Source organism: Amia ocellicauda, chromosome 17 (assembly GCF_036373705.1).
Source record: "Amia ocellicauda isolate fAmiCal2 chromosome 17, fAmiCal2.hap1, whole genome shotgun sequence".
In the NCBI taxonomy this organism is placed as follows: domain Eukaryota; kingdom Metazoa; phylum Chordata; class Actinopteri; order Amiiformes; family Amiidae; genus Amia; species Amia ocellicauda.
This window is the reverse complement of record NC_089866.1, coordinates 23,362,766-23,377,422: the sequence shown is the minus strand read 5'-3', so window position 1 is coordinate 23,377,422 and position 14,657 is coordinate 23,362,766.

Genomic DNA, 14,657 nt, shown 5'->3' with positions numbered 1-14,657 from the left:
TGCTGTTACTGAGCTAAACTGGGCACGTACAGACTACTTATTATAACTGGCAAAGCATCATTAAGTTTACCCACCGCTGATGCACCCTAGAGCTTTTTCTTGCTTTTGCAAATAAACAGTGTACCCAGGCACGTTCCTCCATTGCAGGGGTGCGAGAATCCAGGCCTCCAGGGCTGGTGCATCGTCTGCTTTTCGTTCATCCTGAGCTCTTAATAACCCAACTCAGCCAATTTGCCTAATTGGGTAAAATTAACTATTTTCCCAGGTCGTAAGCTGTAGATGATTTTTTTAAAAGACCTATAAAATCAGTAGGATTGCAGTCCTCTGGGACTTGATTTATGTACCATCACTATAGTGTTAAGTTCAGCATTCAGTTGTGTAGATATAAGGAGAAATTTACTTTGTGTCTTTTTCCTGTTACTTTATTTAACGATTTTCATATCCCATTCTACATATTATATCCTTTAATTCTGTTTTTCCATATAGTTTTTTTTCCTTTTTTTCTATACTGCACCCTTCTCTTTTGAAGAGATTGCTTAAGGCCTGAATGGGAGGAAGTTGGATGCAGCACCAATGACCGCTGTGCAATGCTAATCTACTACCTACCCACACAAAGTTGTTACCGGCTTTTGGAGGTCATTGGATCGTTAGATTTGATGGAAAGGTTCATAAGTACAAATACAGAAAGGGTTTTCAACAAACAATAAATCTAAAGCACCTGTAAAAGAGCATGCTGCACACACAAAACTTCTTAAAAATTACAGCCTATATATATATATATATATATATATATATATATATATATATATATATATATATAGTGAGGGGGAAAAAGTATTTGATCCCCTGCTGATTTTGTACGTTTGCCCACTGACAAAGAAATGATCAGTCTATAATTTTAATGGTAGGTGTATTTTAGCAGTGAGAGACAGAATAACAACAAAAAAATCCAGAAAAACGCATTTCAAAAAAGTTATAAATTGATTTGCATGTTAATGAGGGAAATAAGTATTTGATCCCCTATCAATCAGCAAGATTTCTGGATCCCAGGTGTCTTTTATACAGGTAACGAGCTGAAATTAGGAGCACTCTCTTAAAGGGAGTGCTCCTAATCTCAGCTCGTTACCTGTATAAAAGACACCTGTCCACAGAAGCAATCAATCAATCAGATTCCAAACTCTCCACCATGGCCAAGACCAAAGAGCTGTCCAAGGATGTCAGGGACAAGATTGTAGACCTACACAAGGCTGGAATGGGCTACAAGACCATCGCCAAGCAGCTTGGTGAGAAGGTGACAACAGTTGGTGTGATTATTCACAAATGGAAGAAACACAAAATAACTGTCAGTCTCCCTCGGTCTGGGGCTCCATGCAAGATCTCACCTCGTGGAGTTTCAATGATCATGAGAACGGTGAGGAATCAGCCCAGAACTACACGGGAGGATCTTGTTAATGATCTCAAGGCAGCTGGGACCATAGTCACCAAGAAAACAATTGGTAACACACTACGCCGTGAAGGACTGAAATCCTGCAGCGCCCGCAAGGTCCCCATGCTCAAGAAAGCACATGTACAGGCACGTCTGAAGATTGCCAATGAACATCTGAATGATTCAGAGGAGAACTGGGTGAAAGTGTTGTGGTCAGATGAGACCAAAATCGAGCTCTTTGGCATCAACTCAACTCGCCGTGTTTGGAGGAGGAGGAATGACCCCAAGAACACCATCCCCACCGTCAAACATGGAGGTGGAAACATTATGCTTTGGGGGTGTTTTTCTGCTAAGGGGACAGGACCGTCAAATCTTGGGTGAGAACCTCCCACAGCCAGGGCATTGAAAATGGGTCGTGGATGGGTATTCCAGCATGACAATGACCCAAAACACACAGCCAAGGCAACAACGGAGTGGGTCAAGACAAAGCACATTAAGGTCCTGGAGTGGCCTAGCTAGTCTCCAGACCTTAATCCCATAAAAAAAATTGTGGCGGGAGCTGAAGGTTCGAGTTGCCAAACGTCAGCCTCGAAACCTTAATGATTTGGAGAGGATCTGCAAAGAGGAGTGGGACAAAATCCCTCCTGAGATGTGTGCAAATCTGGTGGCCAACTACAAGAAACGTCTGACCTCTGTGATTGCCAACAAGGGTTTTGCCACCAAGTACTAAGTGGAAGGGGTCAAATACTTATTTCCCTCATTAACATGCAAATCAATTTATAACTTTTTTGAAATGCGTTTTTCTGGATTTTTTTGTTGTTATTCTGTCTCTCACTGTTAAAATACACCTACCATTAAAATTATAGACTGATCATTTCTTTGTCAGTGGGCAAACGTACAAAATCAGCAGGGGATCAAATACTTTTTTCCCTCACTGTATATATATATACACTCACCTAAAGGATTATTAGGAACACCTGTTCAATTTCTCATGAATGCAATTATCTAACCAACCAATCACATGGCAGTTGCTTCAATGCATTTAGGGGTGTGGTCCTGGTCAAGACAATCTCCTGAACTCCAAACTGAATGTCTGAATGGGAAAGAAAGGTGATTTAAGCAATTTTGAGCGTGGCATGGTTGTTGGTGCCAGACGGGCCGGTCTGAGTATTTCACAATCTGCTCAGTTACTGGGATTTTCACGCACAACCATTTCTAGGGTTTACAAAGAATGGTGTGAAAAGGGAAAAACATCCAGTATGCGGCAGTCCTGTGGGCGAAAATGCCTTGTTGATGCTAGAGGTCAGAGGAGAATGGGCCGACTGATTCAAGCTGATAGAAGAGCAACTTTGACTGAAATAACCACTCGTTACAACCGAGGTATGCAGCAAAACATTTGTGAAGCCACAACACGTACAACCTTGAGGCGGATGGGCTACAACAGCAGAAGACCCCACCGGGTATTACTCATCTCCACTACAAATAGGAGAAAGAGGCTACAATTTGCACAAGCTCACCAAAATTGGACAGTTGAAGACTGGAAAAATGTTGCCTGGTCTGATGAGTCTCGATTTCTGTTGAGACATTCAGATGGTAGAGTCAGAATTTGGCGTAAACAGAATGAGAACATGGATCCATCATGCCTTGTTACCACTGTGCAGGCTGGTGGTGGTGGTGTAATGGTGTGGGGGATGTTTTCTTGGCACACTTTAGGCCCCTTAGTGCCAATTGGGCATCGTTTAAATGCCACGGCCTACCTGAGCATTGTTTCTGACCATGTCCATCCCTTTATGACCAGCATGTACCCATCCTCTGATGGCTACTTCCAGCAGGATAATGCACCATGTCACAAAGGTCGAATCATTTCAAATTGGTTTCTTGAACATGACAATGAGTTCACTGTACTAAACTGGCCCCCACAGTCACCAGATCTCAACCCAATAGAGCATCTTTGGGATGTGGTGGAACGGGAGCTTCGTGCCCTGGATGTGCATCCCACAAATCTCCATCAACTGCAAGATGCTATCCTATCAATATGGGCCAACATTTCTAAAGAATGCTTTCAGCACCTTGTTGAATCAATGCCACGTAGAATTAAGGCAGTTCTGAAGGCGAAAGGGGGTCAAACACAGTATTAGTATGGTGTTCCTAATAATCCTTTAGGTGAGTGTATATATATATATATATATATATATATATATATATATATATATATATATATATTTGTTGATTCCTATGTATGAATTTTCTTGTCTTGTGGCAATTTTGTAGCTTTAATGAAAACTGGGGATTAAAAAATGCAGTATCATTAGCTGAACACATGAGGGCACAGAAAATGTAATTGGAAAAAAAGCAGTATTTTTTGACAACAAATGGCACATGAATTTCCCAACTAAGAAATTAAATATAAGAAATGTGCAAGTGATACAAGATGCATTTTTAAGTAGTAATTTCATTTTTTATCTTAAGGAACTGTTTGTTTGTTTGTTTGTCTGTGTTGTTGTTTTTACCCTGTGTATCCATCAGTCATAAATAACAAGTTCCAAAGAACACTAATAAATCTTTATAGCCAAGTCAAGGACTTTGGTATCAACAATCGTCTAGTGCATGAGTCTTAAGAAGCATTAGATTGGTGATCTAGACCTATATTGTACTCAGTAAAGTGAAAGTAATAACCTGCAGGAAGTGAAATTTATGTCATGATTTTAAAGCAATTATGAGGAGACAATTGCATCACCTCTCTCTTTGCAACAGCAATAGAAACCAATGCATGTTGTACTCAATCACATTTCACATTTAACTGTATGCATAGACATATATCTGATATTCCCTTTTATTTATATTTGCCCAGTTTATAAACTCTAGACGCATTTCTAAATGGAGATTACAGAGATTACAGATTACACCTGGCAGATTAAATTCAATGTGGACAAGTGCAAGGTAATACATGCAGGTAACAAAAATGTCCACTATAATTATACTATGGGAGAAATAGAACTAGATTAAGTAACGCATGAAAAAGATCTAGGAGTCTCACTTTCTCCATCTAAACAATGTGGGGAAGCAATAAAAAAGGCAAACACAATGTTAGGGTATATTGTCAAAAGTGTAGAATTGAGAACAAGGGCAGTAATGTTCAGACTGTACAATGCGCTAGTTAGAGCTCATCTGGATACTGTGTACAGTTCTGGGCTCCACACTTCAAGAAAGATATCGCAGTTCAGAGGAGAGCAAGCAGACTTATTCCAGGTCTGAAGGGAATGTCCTACTGAGAGACTGAGGGAACTGAACCTTTTCACCCTGGAACAGAGGAGACTACATGGGGACTTGATGCAAGTCTTCAAAATCATGGAAGGCATCGACCATTTCAAACCAAAGGAGCTTTTCCAGATCAGCAGGGACACACGACCCCGGGGACACAAATGGAAATTGGGCTTCAAGACACTTCTTCACACAGAGAGTTGTTACAAACTGGAACTCCCCAGTGATGTGGTTGAAAAATAGACTGGACCTTGGATCACTTAGTTATTAATCAACGCTAAACAAGCACGATGGGTCGAAAGGCCTCCTATAGTTCGTAAACTTTCTTATGTTCTTATTACCTCTATGCCAAGCCTGGTCCATGTGATGTAAGTAAATCACACAAATAATTTCATTTAAATGTACATATCTTTTCTGGAAAGTAGGGAATCGATAGTAAAGATGTATACATACTCATTCATTTGTCAGAATTAAAAATACAAGTTAAAAGATGAAACAAGAATCTGAAATCTGCAAAGCTGTAATCCAGTCTGATGGAGGCAACCAGCCAGAATATGAGACAGATGTTGATGCTCTTACCGAAAGTTACCCAAACACCACAAAACGCAACAGCTAAACTTATTTAAATAGTCACACAGTTATTCTATTTGTGAATAATGAGCTGACAGATGCTTAGTTTTGATAGTCTGATTTTCATCTTTTGTTTGTTTGGGTTTGTTCTTATTGGCACAAATGAGCACAGAAATAAAATTCTGAAGACACTTAAGTGGTATTACTGGATGCCATTTATCAGTTTCACCACTATAATGTAAAGCCTGGCCAATGCTTAAATGAAAGCACTCAAAGGATCAAAAAAGATCTCTGGACACTCTTCAGTTCTTCATAGTCTGTAATGAGGGCTTTTGGATCATGTTTTGTTTTTGTTTGCTTTTGTTTGATACACCCGATTAGTCAGTTATTAATTGGCCTGATTTAACAATATCTAAAATAAAACAACACTGTTTAACACAATGGTGTGATATTGACAAACAATCCACGGACTTTTTCACATTTTGTTGTTACAGCTTGAAATTTTGATTAATTTTAATGGGATGTTGTTTCCTTTGGTGTACCTCAACGCTTTGAAGAGAGGTGAAACAACTGAAATGTCTTGATTATCCTCCTGAGTTAATGCCTGGTAGAACCACCTTTGTCAGCTATTAGAGCTGTGAGTCTTCTGGGGGTAAGTCTCCACAAGGTGTGCATGTTTAGATTCTGCAGTATTCGCCCATTCTTCTTGGCAAAATTGTTCAAGCTCTGTCAAGTTGAATGGGGATCATTCAAGTCTTGCCAAGTTCAGGCTTTGACTAGGCCACTCCACTCCACTGGGACATTCACTTTCTTGTTTTTAAGCCACTCCAGTGTTGCTTTGGCTGTGTGCTTGGGGTCATTGTCCTGCTGAAAGGTGAATCTCTGTCCCAGTCTTAGGCCTTTTGCAGACTGAAGCAGGTTTTACTGAAGGATGTGCCTGTATTTAGCATCATCCATTTTGCCCTTTACCCTGACAAGCTTCCCAGTCCCATATCATGATGCTGCCACCACCATGCTTCACAGCAAGGATGGTGTTACCTGGGTGATGGGGATATGCGCCAGACATAATGCTTTGCATTGAGGCCAACTTTTTGGTCAGTAATGGACCAAACCCCATAGATATCCCAAACACAGAGGTCTAGTATAGTGGTTTCTGATAATGTGAATAACATGAAGAATTATTTGACCGCATCTGGAAATGAGGAATTTACAGGGCTGCAAGGATGCAGATATGTGTGGCGTACTGCAACTGAATGGCATGCATCTCATTGTTTGAAAGCTGCAAAATCAGCTGCTTAAAAAAAAAAGAGAGAAAGGAACAGAATTTTCCAAAAATACACAGTGTTCTGCAGGAGATGTACTACATTTGTTCCTGAGATCAAGTAGATAAATAGAATAACTGCAGCCCCAAACCATGTTTGTTTCTCTGCCTGTGGGCTTGATTTTTTAAATGTATTTTCCAAACCATAAAGAAATTAAGCAAATATGCCTGTCCTTTGAACTCTTCATTTACACTCACCAAGGACTGTAAATCTGAACTACAAGAATGGAAACTCCAGATTCTAGGTTGATGAAAAGGAAATCCCCTGATGGCCTTTTAGAAGGATGCAAGGAAAATGAATCTGCTAATATCATAATAATGTGTATGTTTAATCCATTGGTATGAACTAATTCAGCATGAGGAAAAGGTATGCTTTTTCCGTTTCCATTTGTTATATTCAGGAAAGTGACACAACACTTTTTCAGAATACTCCTTTGCAAACCACATAGCTGCATTTGCATCCTGCAGGATTTAAAAGGTGGCTGCCCTCAAAGGAGATGGAGATTTTGGCTTCCTGGCCATGATAATTGGGAGAAAGAGACATGAGAAGAATGCCAAGGGAATAGTTTTCACCTGCCTGGGTGAATTATCCAATTACTGTGACTCTCCTACCAAATCAAGTGCTTCTAAAAACCTGTTCTGCCTTAAAGTACAGGCTTGGAAAATTGCATAGGGGGGTGAAGGGGCCTTTTTCTTGTATATTTTACCTTGGATAAAATATATATTATTTTTTTTGGTAGGGTGTGTAGGTTGTAGCCTAGACTGAGTATAAAGTGAAATCATTAATTTTGTTGGTTGTTTTTTTGGTTAGCTTATTGTCTTGTATTATCCACAGTAGTTGGATACCATTTAAACCTAATGTGTGTATCTTAACCCCAATTAATTGAAATCCCCTGCACAGTTCAACAAGGAAATTAAGCATTGTATCACTATTTTTGTTTTGCTGGGTTTGTTCAAGGCTGCAAACAGGAGAGTTTGATGAAAGCACTGGTTAATTAAAATTTGTCATTTTTTAGTTTCCTGTACCAAGTTTTCAGGCTATAAAATACAAAAGGATTTCAGAAAATACCATCCTACACACAAGTCAATAAGCCATGTTTATGCAGGTAAGGAAATAGGCTTCATTACATAATTTTATACCGACTTTTATTAGCTGAACACATATGTAGCAAGACCCCTCTATATAAAATAGTTTGTGTGATCCCTTTATAAAGATAAGTGATGTAGAATTTGTTTTCCAGCTATGTATGCTACCAACATAGTCGAACAAATACTTGGCTCCATGGCTACTTCTAAATTCTTCAAGATGTATTTGTTATTTATCGATTTTTTTATGTATTCTGCTTAAAGGAGCTTAGAATATTATTACATCGCTTGCTTGTTGTGTCTAAGGGATTGTTTGAATTACTCTGATTACTTATAATTGTTACATTATCAAAGCAAGTTTTTAAAATTGTGATTACAATAGTTAAAGGCTGAATATTCACTGCATCTCAAAGCACTTTTTGACAATGCTTTGAGACAACTACCTCCCCAGTGTCACTCCATTTAGCCCTCATACCTCTTCTCCATTAATCCCAATGTTAAACACTATTATTGTATATTTAAAAAGCATTTCCCCCCCACTCTTAATCAACGCTAAAAGTCCTGTGTTTTTGTTTAGTTCCAAAATAATTACAATTATTTGTTACCCAATCCAAATATTGCTGTTTTTGATGTTTGCTTGTTTTGGAAAATGGTCAAACCAAAGAAAGCCTAGTTGGACTTGTAGAATCTTTTTTCTTCTTAGTCTTCTTTATAAAAGTAATGAATTTCAATAACAAGCTGTAAATCCTTAGACCCCACTGGGAAGCAAGGAGTCTGATTTTCCTTGTGGACAAACAGTGGGTAATTTGCCCTTGCAATTCAGATAATGTGGAGTGGGCTGTTTGTACCATTTTCTTGTCTTTGGGATCACAGAAAGTCCTATGTCAAGTATTTTCTGGTGCTTTGAACGGCATTTTCTAGACCTTTCTATTAATTGCCTCTATTCTAGTGCTGCTTTGTATGTGAGTTATTAATGAGCAATGGGGACTGTGTGCCTAGATGTAAGGCATGTTTGAACAGGCTGAATTGATTTTGTTGCAGCTGCTATCGGCAAAATATAATGACTGTCATATTCGATGGGACGCTTTTATCATTAGAGATTGCACCAGTGACCGTGCCTCGTTTTTCAAATGCAAAACAAATAAAAATGAATCGATGAAAAGACAGGGAGCCTTTTCAATACAGTATGTCTTGCCAACTTTGTGGATATCTGCAGTGCTGTGATTGCGATTTTGAGTTTCAAAACATAGGTTTCGGGGGTTTGGACTAGATGCACAAGTTCAAAGTGTTATTTTTGTGTTTTCAGTCACTTTTGAAGCAAAGACATTATCTTTGACCCAAAGCCAAATGTTGCAAAAGTTATTTAACGTTTTTCTGTCGAAATGTGTCAGTCAGGCCTCCCTTGACATCCTAACCCACTCAATTCAAGAATGGGGTTGTAGTGACCTGTCAAGGTGAATTTGAACCTAATCCCTGGCAAATTGAGTGGTCGGATTTTGACTTTTGGGGTACTGTCACACTTGCTGTCCTTTTCAAGAAACTGCACAAAACGTCTTGTGGTTACAATTAGCTGTACAGTGAAATCTTGCATGTATTTGATGGGGATTTAAGGGGATTTTACATGAATAATCAGGAAGGAAAATTTAAATCACATTGTATAGCATTGGGATTTACATCTTATGAACCCTTAAAATAAGTATTTTCTTAATTTATACATCTAACTGTTTCAGTCCTTGATTAAGATGTATTATTCAGTGAATCTTAAACTTGTTAAATACATTATTGCTTCCCTACTTAATCAAGGTTACCAATTAATTATACAGATGTTTAAGAATTTCACTATATCAGACATTTTGCACCTTCTGAATACCTAGCCCTCTTTGTCTGTATTTCCTGGCTGGGGGTTAAGGTATTTTGGGTAGTAAAAAAAACATAAACTATAATTGCCACCACCTAATTTTACATCTTAAATACAAGAGAGTAAATCATGCAGACAGCTCTATCAACTTCCCCAGGAACCTCGCCAGACGGAATGAACATCTTTGCTGTTGCTCTGCTCAGGTTCCTCAGAGATGTATGGCCAAGTGTTACCTCAGGACATTCAAGCATTGTACTTGCAGGGACATTTTCATAGCATATGTTTTAAAAAAGAAAAAAAAAAAGTTTTGTTTTAGCAGATGTTTATGTGAGTGTGATCCTTTGAAATGAGGATCCCTTCCCCAATCTGAGGTTTCAAAGGAAGAAAAGAGAGAGTGAGAGAGTGAGCGAGAGAGAGAGAGAGAGGGGCCCTCCGTGTGCATGTCTGCAAAACACACATGTGCAAAAACTGCTGGCCTCCAGACCCCTCTGCTGTTTTCCCCATTCTATAACATAGCAGTCAAAAGACCAAAAAGAGGTCTCTGGGAAAACAGCACACTGGAGTCACAAAACCCACACTGAGTCAGTCAAGTTAACAGCTCAGCACATTTACACCAGACACCACTGTGGCCTTAATCTGGACCTTATTACCAACCCCCCTCCCACCCCCCAACACACACACACACAAAAAACATACACTAATAAATAGCTGTTTTTAAAAGCCTTTTAGAAGCCTATAATATTCTTTTGAAGGTCATAGTCTAGCAAGCTTATGCGGATGTGGTTAGCTACAATATAAAGCCTGCGGTGGTCATGGCATAGTTAGGTCTCATTGCTTCAGCTATGTGAGCCACTGCAGAAATATACAATAAGAAAATGAAATGAAACCCATTCATGTCTGTCCAATTTGGTGGGATTGTTTTGAAATATGTAAATGTATTGCGGATGTTACCTGAGATGAGAAATCGAAGGCCTTTGAAAAGATGCATAACGGCACATTTCCTGTCCAACATCTTAACAACAATATTAGTGTAATTTGGAGTCTAATTGCAATTAAAAAAAAGAAACCCATGGAGTGCCACTCAAGACTTACACAATCCCTGTTTTAACTCAAATTTCTCTGGGCTCCATCAGCGTTTGACAAACTGAAAATCTATGATTGATAGATAAGTATGTTATGCCCATATATGTATTGAACTAAATTAATCCTCAGATAATGTTTCTCATGAAGAGTGAGAATACTTTGAACTTCACTCATGTACCAACTGCTTGCGGTTTGTGAAGTAATTAAAAAAGAATGTACCTGTACTTTGCAATATACTTTCACCTATTTTTAAACGGAGAGCTGTCCCCTTGCCTGTGATCTGTTGTTGTCGGCTGTCGCTGTGATCTCGGTTGACTTTCATGGTCTCTTTGTAGAGGTGCTGTGTGGCATGTGACTGCTCTCCTGTTAAATTGCAGAAACATCTCCCAATATAGACACATTAACTGTGCTGTAGATACATGTTTTTTTTATGTTTATCGCGGCAGTAAAATGTGGTGATTGGAAAACCTTGATTAAAGTGTCAGCTTTAAGATTGAAGTTAAAAGCATAGAGTTGCGTGCGATTTCAAATTGAGTAGGGGTAGAGGAAGGGGGGAGGGGTGTGGACTTAAAAATAACACCATATGCAACTTTATAATGCCTTAAGTATTTTATGTAATCATTATTATTGAATCTGGTTGTCATAATCATGTACAGTAAGACTTCCTCTTCTTTTCTGCCATACTTTCCAACTTGAAATGTACAGTTCCCACACCTCTAAATTAATGAAAAACAGATGTCCTTATTCTTTTACCTACCTAACTTGTCACTTGCCAGGAAATTTTGCCCTGGAGCAAAAACATCAAAAAAGTACTTTACTGATAGCATTGCATTATGGGTAAAAGGACTCAGTCTAAGTACCAACATTTCAGACTCCAATTGTTCTCTTTGCAGTATTTTCTTCTTGCTAGTATTTCTAATCGTCTCGAAGCCTTTTTTTTTTCATTCACTTTCGACATGGCCAGGCCCAGTCTTTCTGTCCCCCAGAGTTACAATAAATTGTGATTTCAAAATTCTATAAAGTCAAGTGGCGATAATTTGCATAATTGTCCTGATTGTCCAATATTAGTGATCACCTACTTAAAATGCTGTCTTGGTGCATTCTCCATTTTCCGGTCGAGCTATGGTTGTATTTTACCCTGTACATACTATTTTACATTGTCCACTTTCATTAAGGTTAATAGACCCCAAAACCTGAACGGGGCAGTTAAAAGTAACGAGGCTCAGAGCTTTAGTGTGATTACATTCTTTACAAGGTATTGATTTCTTTTATTTATTTAGTTTTTATATTTTGCTGTGTTGAAATTTAATAGTGCGATATATAACAAGGGCTATTAAACTTTTATAAGTTATTTATACAAATGAACCGCACTGTGCCTGGCCTGGTAAGTTAAGAGCCATTTAAACAACAGTGTGTTTTTTTAAAAGGCAAGTTAACAAGGGTTCTGGGAACACAAGATGGCTAATAAAACAGGAAGACAGACAATTACACAGTGCAGGCCAGGAGTTAACCCTCATGCCTGCTTTCTTTAGAGAGTGATTCAATCATCGTTTGGTACCTCTACCTCCCAGAGAACTTCGCTTGCATAAGTATTCGAAACAAATCTTTGACTTGAAAATGAACTGTACTGATTAAAGGAAATGCTAACTGTGCTAACATAAAATGGACACCTTGTCAGGTGTAGGCATCTTTTCCCAAAACATTGAATTACTTTGCTGATCTTTTTGTAGTCATTATGAGATATGGGAGGAACACTAAAGTGGATAAGTCAATTGCATCTTCTGAAAGCGCAGGCTGGAGAAAGATGTACTACTTTATCATAGATCTCCCTCCAAATACCTATGTTTAATTATTGAATTTGCCCACTGCTGGCTAAGACATTTGGGGGTTTTGTTTACAGGTTACATAAGTCCAGGCACTTTGCCGTGTAAGACTGATTACATATATGAGATCCTTATGTGCAATCTTGCTTATTTGTGTGTTACATTTAAGATCACATTTAATCCATCTCTGTAAAGAGTATAGGGAACTGATCTGCTACAACATTGGCTTTCCAATTTGTTCCATGCCTCTAGAACCAGGTGTGTAAAGCAACTATTTATCTATGCTCCAGTGATTTATATCTATCTGTTCTTGGTTTCCATGTAGCATCTAAATAAATGTAAGGGATGGACTGTACTAACTTATGTTTTGTGTTTCATTGCCTAGATCCAACATGATTTTCTATTTCTGTATATGAGCTTGAATCCTTACATTTTACCTTTGAATGTTACAAATGTTAAAGATGCATCAATAGAACATAGAAAGGTGTAGGGCAAGTATTTATTCATATATATATATATATATATATATATATATATATATATATATATGACCTAGAAGATGATCACTTAAATGATGAGATGATTAAATAATACATTTCACAGGCTTAACATGGAAAAGGGAAGCTATAGATCGATGCAAGTGGAAACACCTTGGTGAGGCCTTTATCCAGCAGTGGATTAATATAGGCTGAAGATGATGATGAGATGTATAATGTCATGAATAGATAGCCTTAATCCACTAAGCTAATAACTGGCAACTGTCCTGCCATTTAAATGTACAAGTAAAAACAGACAGACAGATGTATAGGCAACACATTTGCCAGGAATGTCAGTATTTGTACTAAGTTGTTGAATGTTTACATTTTTAAAGACAACAGTATAAACTTCCTTTAATTCAGTCCACATGTTGATTAACACAACTTTTGTAGCCTGTTTGAGTGTTCTTTCTTCCCTGGCAAAACAAAATAAAGGGGAAAAAAGTCATGATAAAATACATAGTTTTGTTAAAACAAACAAAAGATAGTGAATGGCTGGATTACTGGAAATTTTATTTCATGAGAATACAAGAACACGATTTCTTCCTAGGGCCAATGATTAAATTAGTTGCTGATCCAATGTGATACATAAAATAAAGTCTTTATACATTTGAGTTGTAAACCGTAATGTGTGTGTGTGGCAGAGACAATATTCATGATCAGATTTGACAAAGACGGCTAATTATTCCTCTAATTTTGGAGGCACAGAGTTTTAACTTTATTGGCCATGATTTTGATAGGCTAGGGCATAGGCCAGTTAAAATGTAAAATGGAAAGGTTGTGTAAGCATTTGCCTTTCGTAAGTATTGTGACTTTTATAGCAATTTCATATGCACTAACACGTGAGTGCATTTGTTTTTATATTCGCCTCTGTCTTTCTTGGTTCAGAATATTATTTACACATTTTTCTGATTTATTATTCTCTGAGAGGGTGCAAAATCATTTGTGTATGGACTGAGATCATGGTGGAAAAATTCTGTCTCACGTCATGTGCTCATTTTCATTTCAATTTAATAGATATTCAGAGATTTTTGTTTTTATATTTGAGTATGCAAAGGGTGAACAAACATTTGTTAATTGTAGATTCGGGGGGCCAATAAGAATGCCACTCTCTGGACAAATGTGGTTTAAAAGACTAAATAGGGGAAAAAAACATACTTGCCCAGTTCCCCAGTGCCTATCAATTACATAACAAAATCTCAGTATTTGGTACATTTTTCTCCCCTTTATTTTTCTTAGCATTGGCTGGCTAAGACATGTTCTGCAGCAATCTAATATTTCACTATATTCTTTTCTTTGGCTCGTCACTTTGCCTCTCAATACATATGTACTCTTTCTGGTGAGGTTTTAAATTTTTTGTCCATTTTGTGTCTTTTCCCGAAAGCAACTAACTTCCCTTTTATTTTTTCAGAGTAAAGCTAAACCAGGTAGGTCCATCTAATTGTTATGTTTTGTGTATTTTCCATTTAAACCATTGAAAAGCCGTTTTGAAAGTAATCTTCATATTCAATGCATGATGTGTCAAATAGATAACCTCAAACCCACAGTTTTCCACCAGTAGAAATGCCCACAGCTTACTTGAAAATGACCCAGGATTTTGACATACATATTCTCAAGACTGGGTGAATCTTTTTGGTTTTCATACCAACAAAAAAAAACCTGCAAAAGGTGCATCCCAATCCTTGTCAATGAG